This window comes from Macaca fascicularis, chromosome 7 (assembly GCF_037993035.2).
Source record: "Macaca fascicularis isolate 582-1 chromosome 7, T2T-MFA8v1.1".
In the NCBI taxonomy this organism is placed as follows: domain Eukaryota; kingdom Metazoa; phylum Chordata; class Mammalia; order Primates; family Cercopithecidae; genus Macaca; species Macaca fascicularis.
In genome coordinates this window covers 83708540-83723261 of record NC_088381.1, presented here as the reverse complement: position 1 = coordinate 83723261, position 14722 = coordinate 83708540, and the positions used below count along the sequence as shown (strand labels likewise).

Below are 14722 nucleotides of genomic sequence, written 5' to 3'. Positions count from 1 at the left end.
CACTTCATTTATGTGCTCCTTGGTGCTTCGCTCTGATGATAAGTCCCGTTGTCACTCTTGGCCAGACAGCCAGACTGTCCAAGCTTAAAACGTAAACAAAAGCTCCTTGCAGGAAGCAACGGAGTGCACACTTGCCACCTGGGGGTGCCTCTCTGCCACCCCCTGGCCAGCCCTCTCCTCCAGAATCTGGCCCCACCCCGGCCCTGCCCACCTGGCATGTGAAGCACCCCCTCCTCTCCAAGCATCCTTTCCTCCAGCCACTGTGTTCCTGTCGCAGGTCCTTGGATGGGCCACACACAAACCTTCATTCAACTTATTCTTTCTAGGCCTTACCCTGCCTGCCCGGGAGAGGCCACTGTTCTCCATGGCTTCCCTTGCCCTGGCCATCCCACTTCCTGCAGAAGGGCTCCGAAATCGGTTTCGGTAGCACTGTGTTAATGTTGCAGATGGTGTTTTCAACACTGTATTCAGACTCTACTTGTAGGTCTCTCCACCTCAGTAGACCCTGAGCATACCAGGCCAAGTTGCTATATTCTGATTTGTGTCTGGTCCACAATAAGCACTCACTCAAGTCTTGCCAAACATTTGTAGCACTCAGTTCTCCTCTTCTCCAACACTCACACCTGCTTCTGCTGCCCCCAAGTCAAGTACCCCTACCTAGTTCCTTGCTAACATGTTAACATGGTATCCCCCCCCACCAAGTGCCCATCGCTCAGTGGTTCCCTATACACATGCAGTTACTTGTAACGTAGGCTGCTTCCTCTGCCAGTTATGCTTTTCTGCCTTCTCTACTTGGCAAATTCCTATTCTAAAAATCACTTCCTCCCTTGGCTACCTGCCACAAGTTCCACTCGACTCCCCTGGACTCCCAGAGCACCTCAGAGAGACCTCCTTGCAACCTCTGCCCCTTGCGAGGACATAGCTACAGAGCCACAGCTGGCATGGTTTGCTGGAAAAACCAAGAGCTGAAAGGCAGATTTACCAGGTGGTGCCCCCCCAGGTGTTGGCAGAACCCACATATTCCAGTCTCCAGACTATGGAAGCAGTGCTGTTTCCAGCTTGTCTCTGCCACAGGGTCCTTCTCTGCTGTCTCAGCCTGAAGGCCTTCTCTGTGCCTGTGAGTGATTGGCTCCTTCTCAACCTTCATTCAGGTCTCTGTTCAAACATCATCCCCACCATCAGGCCCACCTGCCAGCCACTATCACACAGACCTTAATTTTCTTCATGAGGTGATTCTAATGAGAAAATAAGCTTCGGAGCTATCACCCTAACTTCTTTATTCCCTCAGTGATGGAATTTTGGGGACATTTTCATCTTTTGCCATTTGAAACAACACTACAATGAATGACTTTGCACAACTGTCATTGCACATGTGTGCAAGTGTATCTATGGGGTAAATGCCCCCTCCAAAATTGATGAGTCAAAGAATACGTATTTGTAACCTGAGAGATATTGCTAAATTCTCCTCTACAGATTCTTCAGTCCTCCCAGTCATGTGGGGCTGTTTGCCAAAGAGTGTATTATTAAATATTTTGGATTTTTTCCCAATATGAGAAGTGAAAAAAATGGTATTTTGGTGTAGTTTTAATTTGCATTTCTGGTATGGGTGAGATCAAACTTTTTTTTCCTATGCTTAATTAGCTATTTGTGTTTCTTCTTCTGTGAGCTATCTGTTCAATACTTCATCCCAAATCCTATTGAACTGTTAGCCTCTTCCTTAACAATTTCTAGGAGCTCTGTTTTACTTTGTTTTTTAAACAAGGGAGATTAGCTCTTTGTGATAGAAGTTTCGAGTATTTTTCTCAGTTTGGCATCTGTCTTTGCTTATGGTTTTTGGCCATGCAGGAAGTTTTTTTGTAATTTAAATTCAATTTTTATGAATGTTTTCTTTTCTGGCTTCTGGATTTTGAGTTGAAACTAGAAAGGCTTTCTCTGCTCCAAGGTTATAAAAAGGAACTCACTATGTGTTCTTCCAGGACTTTCATAGTTTTGTTTACATTTTTACCTTGGATTCATTTGGAGTTTAGCCTGGTACATGGTATAATGTATGAACCTAACTTACTTTCTTTTCCAGAGAAAAGAAAGATGGCATGATTGGGCCATAGTTTACATGCCCCAGTCCAGGAAATTAAGAGTTTATCTTAGTCCCAATGATTTGTGAAGCTACCTTTATCAAGTAACTAAATTTCCACAGGTACTTGCATCTATATTTGGACTTTCTATTCTGTTCCACTGGTCTGTCTCTTCATCTATTGGTACCTCACTATTTTAATTATTTAGGCACTATGGAAGTTTTTAATACCTGATAAGGACTCCTTGCTCTTGTTCAGTTTTTTTGTTATTGTTTTAATGATAACCTCAGAATCTAAGTAAAAGAAAAAAAATCTGTTGTGTCTGGATTTATATTAAATTGATAAACTTAGGGAGAACTGACATCTTGCCATCTTGCTAATGATGATTATTATTGTCTAATAAATATGGTATGTTTTTCCATTTATTCCAGTTGTCTTCTGTATCTTTTAATAGTATGGTTATTTTAAGGTGTTTTCTTTTTATTTTCATTGGATGTAGAATCTTCAGTAATATCATCTAACAAGTTATTTGCCTATTGTACAGTTGTATTATGACAAATTTATGTATGTTATTTCTTTTTTTTTTTTTTTTTTTTTTGAGACGGAGTCTGGCTCTGTCACCCAGGCTGGAGTGCAGTGGCGCGATCTCGGCTCACTGCAAGCTCCAGGCGCCCGCCACCTCGCCCGGCTAGTTTTTTGTATTTTTTAGTAGAGACGGGGTTTCACCGTGTTAGCCAGGATGGTCTCGATCTCCTGACCTCGTGATCCGCCCGTCTCGGCCTCCCAAAGTGCTGGGATTACAGGCTTGAGCCACCGCGCCCGGCCCGACAAATTTATGTATGTTATTTCTGGCAGAAGATGTTCTATTCTGTGCCTTTAGAAGGACACAGTGGGATGGGAGGGAACATCAGAGGGTGATAATCTTAACAATAAATAGAGGTTGAGATCCTAATCAAGAATCAAAGCAATACATTCTGAGTTGGCATTCACAAATGTGTAAGTCAAATGGTGTGGGGCATAATGCTGGGGTGGCCAAGGAAGGATTCTGCCAAACAGAGGATGATGTTGCTTAAGCTTCCAACAGCAGATTCAGAGAGGTTAGGGAAAATAAGCAAGGGAAAGAAACAAGGACTGATCTAACAATTATGGGAAGCTGACTCCATGCCTTAGTGGATGCTTGCGGAGGATGGTACTATCTTGGCTAGGCTGACTGTATTAGCAATGCACATATCTAAATCAGCTCTAAAACCCATAGAGAGACTCGCACTTTAGTGTGAACATGTAAACTGTGGGTGATGGGCTATATTTCACATAAGTTGTGATCACTGCAAGGCTCTGCTGGTATTTTACAAGTCAGAAGCAAGTTTCCTCTTCCACAGCCATATGTTTGAAAGATATGTCCCTTTAAGAATATCAAACTCTCACCCAAAACATGTATTTTTCAAACCTAGAGGTTCCAACTTGAAATACTGGACCACGGAGATACCCGGCTCAGATCCTCTTTCAGAAAGGACTTGCTGTCCAGCTGCAGAGTGTCACTAGTAGATGGCCTCCAGCTGCTAGCTCTTCTAGGGTCCACTTCAACTTCTGGCCTAGGTCACACTCTTCCTAGGCAGTTCCTGGCCAGTAACTGAGCACAGCAATGGTCCCCGGGTCCGGTTATATCCATCTAACAGGGGGCTCCGCAAATGAGCTCCTCGAAGGCTAGCAGAATGTCTGTCCTATCAGACTTCTGGTCGAACCGCTCCCCACACCCATCATCTTCCTCCTCTATTCCTTTCATTGGTGTGATCCTCAGTAAACCTTTCACATCCCTAACTTCATCTCAGTCTGTGTCCTAAAAAACTCAAATGGCAATGAAGATGTTTAGCAAATTTTGGGAGAGTAAAGGAGGGAATAAAAATTCCCACATAATGTAGAACCAGACAATTCTGGAACTAGAAGTAGAAAGGCCTCATCACACAAGCCAATTAAAATGCACCTCAAAGGTTAATGTCATCGAATTTCAAAAGTCCCTGAAGCTCCCATGGTTATAAATGAGCATTTCCTGCATGCTGGACTTGTCACTGTTGGTCTGGATTAATCTTTACTTCCATTCTAGGGGGTAGGTACAAGCACTTCCATTTTACAGACAAGGAAAACCTGATGTAAGTAAGTGGTAGAAACCAGATTCAAATGCAGGCAGGCCTATCTGGCTCCAAAGCCTTTTCCTTTCCTGATGGTACACTGCCCACGTCTCTTAGTTTATCAGCACAGGGTCAAAAAGCTGGTGAGGTATGGACTGACATGGCATCTGCAGAGGTTTCCACACTTATACCAAGATGCCTCCCTGTAAAGAGTGGACTGTCCGGTAGATGGGCAAGGTGGCTCACACCTTAATCCCAGCACTCTGGGAGGCCAAGGCAGAAGGATCACTTCAGGTCAGGAGTTCAAGACCAGCCTGGCCAACATAGTAAAACGCTGTCTTTACTAAAAATACAAAAAATAGCCAGGCATGGTGGTATGCGCCTGAAATCCCAGCTACTCGGGAAACTGAGGCATGAGAATCACTTGAACCCAGAAGGCAGAGGTTGCAGTGAGCTGAGATCACACTACTGCACTCTAACCTGGGTGATGGAGTGAGAATCTGTGTCAAAAAAAAAAGAGTGAAGTGTTCTGCCTTTGTCTTATGAGGAGATATAATAATTGGCAGCCGTATACTATATTCCTGGGTCAAGGAATTCCTGGGTCATTTTCAGCAAGCCTGAAACAAGGTGTTCACACATTTATTTAAAAATATCCCAACAAAATGTTGCATAATTTCCCTTGATTGCAGTGATTCTTTAAGCTGTTAACATTAATCTTGGGTGGATGCAGAAGTTGTCCACTGGCTTTCCAAAAAGCATCCAATGCCTTTAAGGCAGCATAAGAGAAACACTGCCCCTCTTGATGAACTAGGTCCCTGAGTCCGGCAGTACTGCCCTGTTCTCCACTGTGTCACCTATATAGGGACCCCTGAGAAGACCAGTGCGCATGAATCAGAGACTGGACAGTGCCTCTGTTACCTGATCACCGTGTGGTATCACGAAAGGAAGAGGTAACCATCCCAAGTCACCCAACTTGTCAGCAGAACTACTGGGAATAGAGCTTAACTTTTCCTGTACCTAAATTCTTCTATCTGTAGTTGGAGTTACAGGCCCCAAAGTAAAGATCTATTATGCTTGCCTATGTTGCTCCTAAATTCTCTACTCATCTATTTATTATTTCCAAATTTAGTAAGGCCATACTGTTGTGTCTTCATCCTGGTCAATGCATCCAATGATACCTTAATAACTTTATCAGAGCAGTAGCTAGCAGAAGCACAGAGGAATGGAGGACGTTAAAACTGCTCAACACCACAGTACAAATGCATTGTCAGCTTATGTAGGAGTCTGCTTTTTATGCAGGCTTATGCAACTGGTGTAATTTTAAAATTTTATAAGCCATTTGAAAGAGCAACTTTGATATTAATGAAATGGGGAGAAATGTACATATAGTCAAAGAAAAGTGTCTTTCCTTTGGCTGATGTCAGAGACTCCCTAGAAATGAAAAATTATTACTGTCTTTTAGAAAAACAAAGGTTAAATGAAAATAGCACTGGCAGGAGTCGTATCACAACAGCAAAATACAACAGGGCCAGGCAAACCAAGGATATTGTTACAAATGTGGAGCCTTAATCAGGCTCATACCTCTAACCTTTTATTTTGTAAAGCTGCCAATTTTATAGTACAAAAATTTTAGTTAGGGCACCTTTAAGATTCACTGCATCTACTATGAGAAGAGAGACTGTCCTAGAAGAGTTTTTAAAAATACTACTTTGAAACACTTATGGGCAAACAAGAATTGGAACACTAATCACTGTAATTTCCCCACCAGGATCACTAGGTAAGACATTCAGAAAACTGGTGGAAGCAAGTGATGATTCAGATGCAGTAGTAGAACAGAAGGTTGCCAATCAACTGCAAACAAAATGCTGCACAGGCTCATTTCAACTGACAGCAATGGTAGAGAGAGAAGAGAGAGAAAGGAAAGAGGAGAGAGGAGAGAGAGAGAGAGATGGGGGGGAGGGAGGAAGGGGGGAGGGGGAGGGAGAGAGAGAGAGAGAGAGAGAGAGAGAGAGAGAGAGAGAGAAGATACTAATATGAGAAGGGAAGTAGGGAGAGACAAAGCCTGACTGACTCAGATTCCAAATTACATACACACAAAGCCCCTCAAAGGTTATCATGCCCTATCTGATCCAGGGTAAATGAAAAATTCTGAGGCGCAATTCACAGGGAAAGTCAGAGTGTCTACGCTGTTTAATAATGTACATTGAATAAAGTATTAGAAACATATTTATTCTTCTCCCTACTCTTGGTGCTACTGACCATCTACTGAATACAGGGTACAAGAAGAGTTTGCCAAGTTTTAGGTACTGCCCAGGTCCTTCCACGGCTAACAAGGCAGAAACACTTATGTGAACTCCTTGGTAAGCCCGGTATGTTGTGTGTGGAGAGGATGCCTGATGATGTCTTTGAACTTCACTTTTTGGTTTCTCAGCTATCTCAGAGGTCTGGCTGTAGAATTACTAATATTTTAAACAATGCAAATGTAATTATAGTTGAAGCATACTCTTTAACAGAAGGAGGGAAAGATTGGCATTTAGAAACTTCATTAAACTTTTGGCCTTTTCAAGGCTAAATGAATCTTAGGGAAGAAATAAAAAGTTCCCATTGATTCACTTAAAAACAGATTTCTTGCAATTAACAGATCTAAATCTATGAAAAAGGGAGCATTTATGGTAATTTCAGTAATCTCTCACTTTCTCTAGATATTTCAAATCAAACTAATAAGTATAAAATCCCTCCTTCTCTCTAAATACACACATACACAAATGTTAATCAGCAAAACTTTTCCTAATCTCAAGGAAATGTCAGTTACATTTACACAAGCATAACTAGTTCAAGCAATTTATTTGTAAGTAGATATGCCTGCTAGATTAGGAAAAAAGCATATTTAGCTGTATGGCATGACATGCCCCCTACCCCAAACCCTGAATAGTTTTTTTGGCAGGTAATCAGCAGAAGAGATATAAAGGCATCTTCAAGGTATAGAAAGATGTTCAAGACTTAGAATATTCCTTTTCTCATAGTTCTCTTATCCCAACATATAAATTGTAACAATTTGTTTAAAAGACTGAACTAAATTATGATATTCTTGTCTTCCAAATTTATTTAGACTTGGTATCCTGTTCTTTCTCTGGAATTTCCTTTGCTTTTCTTTTTGTCAGTAAGCTAAATTACTTCTCCTCCCACATGCATAAAAGCATTAATTTATAAAACACATAGCCATATGTCATATCTCATGTAATTCTATTTTACATTTCACTGCCACCCAGACTTATCTAACATGAACAAATAGATATTATTTACTGTAGTCAGAATGAGAATTATCTAATGCCACTTACATAGCCATAAATTGATTTTTGATTAATGTTTAAGCAAAAAGCAAACAAGCCCATCTGCTCTGAAAACAAATAAACAAAAGGAAGCAGCAAACACATAGTTCACAGGAATTTCTGCAGTATTCGTATGTTTCAGCTGCTGGTGAGGATAGAATTTTTTCATTGCTATCGTGAAAATGTACTGCTTGACAAGAAGATAATTTCATATATAGATGTAGCTTCTTCTCTAGCAACTGTTAATTTAATAGACTATTACTTATGGTAAAATACAAAACAATCCCATTCTGAAAAAAGCACTGAAGACTGATAACCAGCAGTGAACTTCTTCCGTATTGCTCGGTGGGAAACAAAAGAAAGCTCAAATGGGTCAGTTTTTCTTCTTTCAGGGTTGCTTTCTCTATGGATCAAGGTAAGAAGGAAGAAAAGTTAGGTCTCCTATTTCACACAGTAATGCATGGGCTGAAAGAGTCTTTTTAAAAATATTTAAAACTAACTATTGTACTGTGTACCTATGAAATTTCCTTTTCAGTGCAACTCAAAATTGCTAAGACAAACCAATGAGAGAGAAGTAGAAACGTGAAAAAGGCCCTGTCCTGCTTATTTGTATCTCTGAGGTTTCCTCAGTATCTGGCACAGTATCTGTCAGTAGACAGCTCTAATCCATTTAGAGTGAATTTGTTCTGCTTCTATTATGGAGGTAAGAGAAAAAAACTGCTGCATTAGGTGGGAATTTCACTAATACCAATGAATTCCCAATATTCTAACTTTTTGGGGAAAAAAGATGCCAAAAAAAGTGAATGAATTTTGAACAAAACTAAACAGCATGTTAGGATTATGGCATAGCAGGTTGAAGGATGAAAGAATGATAAGAGCAATTTCACAGCAACCAAAATGACACAAGAACACACATGCCGGTAAGCAAACAAGAGGCACAACTTAAGGACGCAAGAGGAAGTAGTTTAACTTGCAACTTTCAAAATTAAATTCTAACTGTGGTAATATAAAGAAAGCTTTACAACCCGTTCACCACGTTACACATATTGCCATTTATTTGCTAACAGCAAAAATTCAAATGAGTGTATTTGAGTCTCTAAATATTTTCTACAAACGCTCTCCCCCAGACTAAGACAGACACTGCCAAAGTGAACGAGTCACTGCATGGCTAGATTTCCATGTTGAAAATCTTAGGCTCACAGCAGAATACTTGCACAAATCCTACTGCAACTCCTTAAAAATCACTCTGCAAGTTGCATCCTAAGAGTTCTTGTCAAAATTGTTCTTTAAAGCATTACACACATACACACACTGGCCTAGACAACAAGGATCTTTGTCTTTCTTTGCCAAAAGACAGTGTTTCCCGAGGCCTGTTTTAGCCTTCCACTGATGGTTCTGATTTTGGTTCAGAAAAATAATTGCATGACTGTCCTAAAGTGGAAAGAGAAAAACCTCAAAAATTGTTAACGCATCAATTACATCAACCTTTTCTAATTACAACTCTGCATTTCATTATTCTGCAGGCAAAATGAGTACCTTAGGTCTAGAGCCCCAGGTAAACAAAGCCTTTCCCTGTCCTCATTTCAAAACTTTGTTTTTATAAACATTCCCCCGTCCCCTAAACTGAACTACAACAGCACAATGATCCTGTTGTGAGCACTCCCTTGACCTCTACAGGACAACAGATTGTTGCTCACTTAGCCCCTCAGAGTAAAATCAGTTTTAATATGGAAGTTTCTGTCTTATCAAAGGAAGTAAAGAAGTAAAAACAAAAAATGAACATATATAAGCACAGATTTCTAAGCTTCGATTGTATAGAAATGGTAGGTATGTGGCTTGCCAGGAAAGCGTATCACCTGCTTCTGCTTCTCTCTAGGGACAGAGGTGAAGGGGTCTGTTCTGGAGTTTTCTAAGGAGGCCATCTTAGTTATTACATCAGGGAAGTTTCTAGTCAAAATGTTATTCCTGTCTACAGGGAAAAACAAAAGCAAAACACAAAGAACATTGCTTCTAATGGCGTCACAGCAAGGAGTTTTATCTAGGAAGATGATGCCAAGAGTCGCCTCTTTTCCAGGAAGACAGAAACAAAAACCGTTCTCCTCGAGAGGCCAACAGTGTAGAAGCCCCTTTTCCAGAACTTTCCAAGCAGACGAACTTCTTTGTAAGTGTATGAGCACAGGGAAGAGCAGCGCTCCACGTTCCAGGAAGAAAAGCAACCCACAGCTCCTCCTGCCTGTGCAGCAGATGACCAGAAAGACGAGAAAGGGAAACAAACTTCCATTCATGGTGAAGCATGCTGCTTATTTCTCAAATACACTTTTCAAATGCCTCCACAAGTTGTTTGTTTCTATATTTTGAAAGCACTCAATATGCAGAGTATTTGCTAACCACAGGCAGAGTACCCAGTCAAGACGTACCAACTCAAACTCCTCCCTGGTGCAGGCAAGGATAAACAGGGAACAGGTAAGAGAGGCCTGCAAAGCCAGGTGGACAGAGATCACATGTGATCCCAAGCAGAAACAGGCTGCTGGAAACTAACTCTCTCTCTCTCTAGCTGATACTTATTCAGCACTTACTGTATGTCAGGTACTATTCTAAAAACTTTTACACATAATAACTCAGTTTTCACATAGATACAATTATTTTCCATACTTTAGAGATGAAAACATTGAGGCTAGAGAGGTTAAGTAATTTGACCAAGGAAGCACAGCCAGTAAATGGCAGGGCTAGGATTTAAACCCAATCAATATATTTTTTTGTAGCTCATCTCAATGGAGTTAGTTGGAGTCTCACCAGCACTTCCTTGTACTGGGCTCCACTTTACTGACTTCTATCAACCACAGGCCATACTTTTTTTTCCGTAGCCTGAAGAAGAAATGCGCTAGGTAACTTCATTATGATGGCAGTAAGATTGTTTTTCAACACATACACACTCACTTTCAAAAACAACTCAGAGGCCAGATGCGGTGGCTCATGCCTGTAATCCCAGCACTTTGGGAGGCCAAGGCGGGCGGATTACCTAAGGTCAGGAGTTTGAGAGCAGCCTGGCCAACATGGTGAAATCCTGTCTCTACTAAAAATACAAAAGTTAGCCCTGTGTGGTGGCGTGATAGTCTACTCGGGAGGTTGAGGCAGGAGAACTGATGGAACCCGGGAGGCAGAGGCTGCAGTGAGCCGAGATTGCGCCACTGCACTCCAGCCTGGGTGACACAGCAAGACTCCGCCTCAAAACAAACAAACAACAACAAAACAAACAAAAAAACACCGCCTGGACAACAAAATGAGACCCCCGTCTCTACAAATAAATAATTAGCCAGTCGTGGTGGCATACACCTGTAGTCCCCAGCCACTCGGGAGGCTGAGGCAGGAGAACTGCATGAACCCAGGAGTTGGAGGTTACAGTGAGCTATGACTGCACTACTGCACTCCAGCCTGGGTGACAGAGTGAAACTCCATCTTAACAACTTAGTGGTAAAGCAGGCCTTCAGTATACTTTCGCCTCTCTGTCTTTTCTTTTTTTCTAAAGATTACTACTTATTCACCGTTCCCCATTGGTTTAGATAATAACAGAAGAAGCAGGACACTATAAAAAACCTTATTTTGCTACCACAGAAAGCAAGATGTGAAGGCAGTCAGGTTTGATAACAGTGCACACTGTTTTTGCAGTTATCTTTCATCACAAGGCTCTCACATCATGTGCTCTGGGCTCATGTAACACACTCTGCTGGAATGCCCCCATTCAAGTGGGGAGAGAGTCCGTGACAGTCCTGCCTGCACTCACTATGCTAGCAAAAAATGTCTGGGAAGGACAGAAAAGAATGTAACATGCAATTAAAGCAAGGGAGAGTGATTAATGTAGGCAAAAATTAATCGCAAGGGCAGTGTCAAAGTTTGGTGGGACAACTGAATGTTCAGAAGGGACCTGAAAAAAGTAATCCCATGATAAACAACATGGTAAAAAGCTTAGATTGTGCCCTCAAGTTTTCTTAAGATTACAGATAAAATGACAACAGGCAAATTATTTTCTTTCCCAGGTGAAATGAAGAACCAAGGATCATCTGAGCAAAGACTCAAGGACCATTTGAACAAAGACATCCACATCTATACCATAGATGACTTGGCATCTATGGAGGAGTGGAGGTGAGCACCACTCTACCATGGAGAGGAAGCAGCCACTGTAGAGGCTGGGCTTGCGGAGATTCCTTCTGGATGCCCTCAGACCTGTCATTAATGGGGACAAAGCAGAATCAGGGGACTGCTATATCTCATCTATGACTACCAGCTCCACCATCCAGGGTACTGTTCTTGCCACTACATCTAGAAATAAGAGGAGTGCAATCTTACAACTAGAAAAGGCTGTCTCGCTGAACATTTATTCTCATTCCTCTACCCAAAACTAACGAAAATCTGAAGTCTGAGTGGTGTCTGAACCTAATATTTTCATGTCCGAGACACACAAGGTTGAGCTGCCACTTCTAGCCATCTGAACCACCCAGTGTGAGTATGTGGCTGGGAGGGTGGGTGGTGATGGTGGTGGTAGGGAGGTGGGGGAGACTTCTAATGAGAGGCAGTAGAGAGTAGGGTCTAAGAGTAGGTACTCTAAAGTCAGATTGATTGGGTTCAAATCCCAGGTCTGCCATTTACCAGCTGCACTTTCTTGGCCAAATTACTTAACCTTTCTGTGCCTCAATTTTTTGTCTCTAAAGTGGGGATAAATAGTTGTAACTATGGGACAACTGAGTATATGGCAAGTGTTTAGAACAGTACCTGGCACAGAGTAAGGGCTGAATGAGTGTCAGCTCCAATTGTCATCAAGGTGTAAGTTCACTGGCAGCAGGTGCAAGATTCTTTTGGATGGCTAACAAACTACAGCTTTGGCTGACAGTGCTGTTTGTGAAACCCAGTGGCCTCTTCACTCCATAGTCAGCCTTCCAGTGCTCCTGCCCTTGGTGGCCTTGGCAGGAGCCTGGGGTTGAGTGGGGACTCAGACAACTGAAGCTCTCTCAGCAAAAGCAGGATCCCCACGTCTCCCATTGACACTAAAAAACAAATTCTTGAATTTTTCCCGGGTCTGCTGAGTGATCACAAGAGGACAGCTGGGGCAGGACGACAGAGCCTCAGCAGTGTCAGGGAAGCCTGCATACTTCCCTCATACTCAGAGTGCCTTCTGGCCACAGGCTTATTTCAGCTGTCTTTTGTCCCATTTCTGAGGCTCTAAAGGGATGCTCTGGGCACTGGGACCTATGAATAAATCAAGATGAGTGAGGCAAGGGTAACACCATGATTAGATCAGCCTGGCCCATTGCCCTTTGACCTTAGAGTACTGGAAAAGCCTTGACAGGCAAGGGCATGAGAAGGCCATGTGCTGCAGGGGCACAGTCTTCAAACAGGAGCCTTCCCAGGGCAAACAGGCGGCATCTACCTTCTAAATAACAGGTTTAAAATTCAAGAAAGCAAACAGCATTCCCTAACTATCAATATTCCAATAAGTCCTAGAATAGTTTTAGTTTTTAACATCCCAGATAGCATTTTCAATTGTAAAACCTGGAATGAGAGGCAGAGGATTTTCAGGGTCATGTGCTATTTTTTATTGGTTTACATGCAGGATGCAGATGTCATTTTAAATTTTTATCTTAAATTTTTATCTTTCTATTTATTTATTTATTTTTTTTTAATTTTTTTTTTTTGAGACGGAGTCTTGCTCTGTTGCCCAGGCTGGAGTGCAGTGGCCGGATCTCAGCTCACTGCAAGCTCCGCCTCCCGGGTTCACGCCATTCTCCTGCCTCAGCCTCCCCAGTAGCTGGGACTACAGGCGCCCGCCACCTCGCCCGGCTAGTTTTTTGTATTTTTTAGTAGAGACGGGGTTTCACTGTGTTAGCCAGGATGGTCTCGATCTCCTGACCTCGTGATCCGCCTGTCTCGGCCTCCCAATTTTATCTTTCTAAATGTAGTTAGTTTGGCCACCCTCCGTGCTGAAGACCATAGTGAGTCCAAACAGCACGGTTAATTGAAATCTACAGATAATCACAGAAATTCCTTTTAGCCAACGATGTCAACTTTGTCCCGCTGGTGGAAGAAAATAAAAAGGCTGAAATTAGAAAATCTAAGTTTTTTCTCATAAAGGTGAACCCCAAACCTGTCCAATAATACTCTACTAAATAAAGTCTGTTAGTAAAGAAGCGATGCAAAAAATCAGTACCTAAGAGACTCTCAGGACATGAAAATTATTTTGTAGATTCTCCAATGGGCTTTGCAAGCCAACAGATCCAAATCACAACTGTGGTCAAGGCATGCTGCAGAGTCTCAATGCTAGGTGAAGAAGGCATCTTGGGAACCAGTAGACTGCTACTCTTTCAACACTGAAAAGACATCTCTATTCTTTGAAAGTCACTTTCAGCCACCCAGAAAGTTACCTGGAGAAAAGTATGGTGAATGAAACTTCAGAGTTTGAGAAGGAGCAGGTCTTTCTTATGTAAAAATGCCGATGAATAAATGACAATGAGATAGAAAATTGCCATTAAAGCACGGCAGTAATAATTATTGCAGATAAGCTCCACCAAAGCATGACAAGATCAGTGAGTGACAATGTGATAAGAAACAGGACCTTGGCCTGTTGTGACTGGGAGGCTGAGGTGGGAGGCCAGCAGTTCACGAGACCAGACTGGGCAACATAGTGAGTCTCTACAAAAAATTTAAAGATTGGTGAAGGCCAGGTACAGTGGCTCACGCCTGTAATCCCAGCACTTTGGGAGGCCGAGGAGGGTGGATCAGGAGGTCAGGAGATCAATACCATCCTGGCCAACATGTGAAATCTGTCTCTACTAAAAATACAAAGATTAGCTGGGCGTGGTGGTACGTGCCTGTAATCCCAGCTACTTGGGAGGCTGAAGCAGGAGAACTGCTTGAACCAGGGAGTTGGAGGTTGCTGTGAGCTGAGATCGCACCATTGCACTCCAGCCTGGTGACAGAGCGAGATTCCACCTCAAAAAAAAAAAAAAAAAAAAAAAAATTGGTGGAGCACCACCACTACAAGTGGTGTACACTTGTAGTCCTAGCTACTTGGGAAACTCAGATGGGAGGATTGCTCAAACCCAGAAGTTTCAGGCTGTACTCCCACCTGGGCAACAGAGCAAGACTGTCTCAAAAAAGAAAAGAAATGTGAAAAAAGAGAAACAAGACATCTGCATACTCTGAG

At 42.2% G+C, this 14722-nt stretch overlaps 1 protein-coding gene and 1 long non-coding RNA gene across 6 annotated transcripts in view; both read right to left on the bottom strand.

The window, feature by feature from the left end:
* IGF1R (insulin like growth factor 1 receptor) overlaps positions 1–14722 on the bottom strand; it is a 319076-nt gene that overhangs the window by 115534 nt on the left and 188820 nt on the right. The window lies entirely within an intron of this gene.
* LOC135971920 (uncharacterized) overlaps positions 1884–14722 on the bottom strand; it is a 38965-nt gene continuing 26126 nt past the window's right edge. Inside the window, exon 2 of the long non-coding RNA XR_010588315.2 lies at positions 1884–14722. This exon is cut by the window's right edge and continues 20261 nt beyond it. This is a non-coding gene — a long non-coding RNA (uncharacterized lncRNA).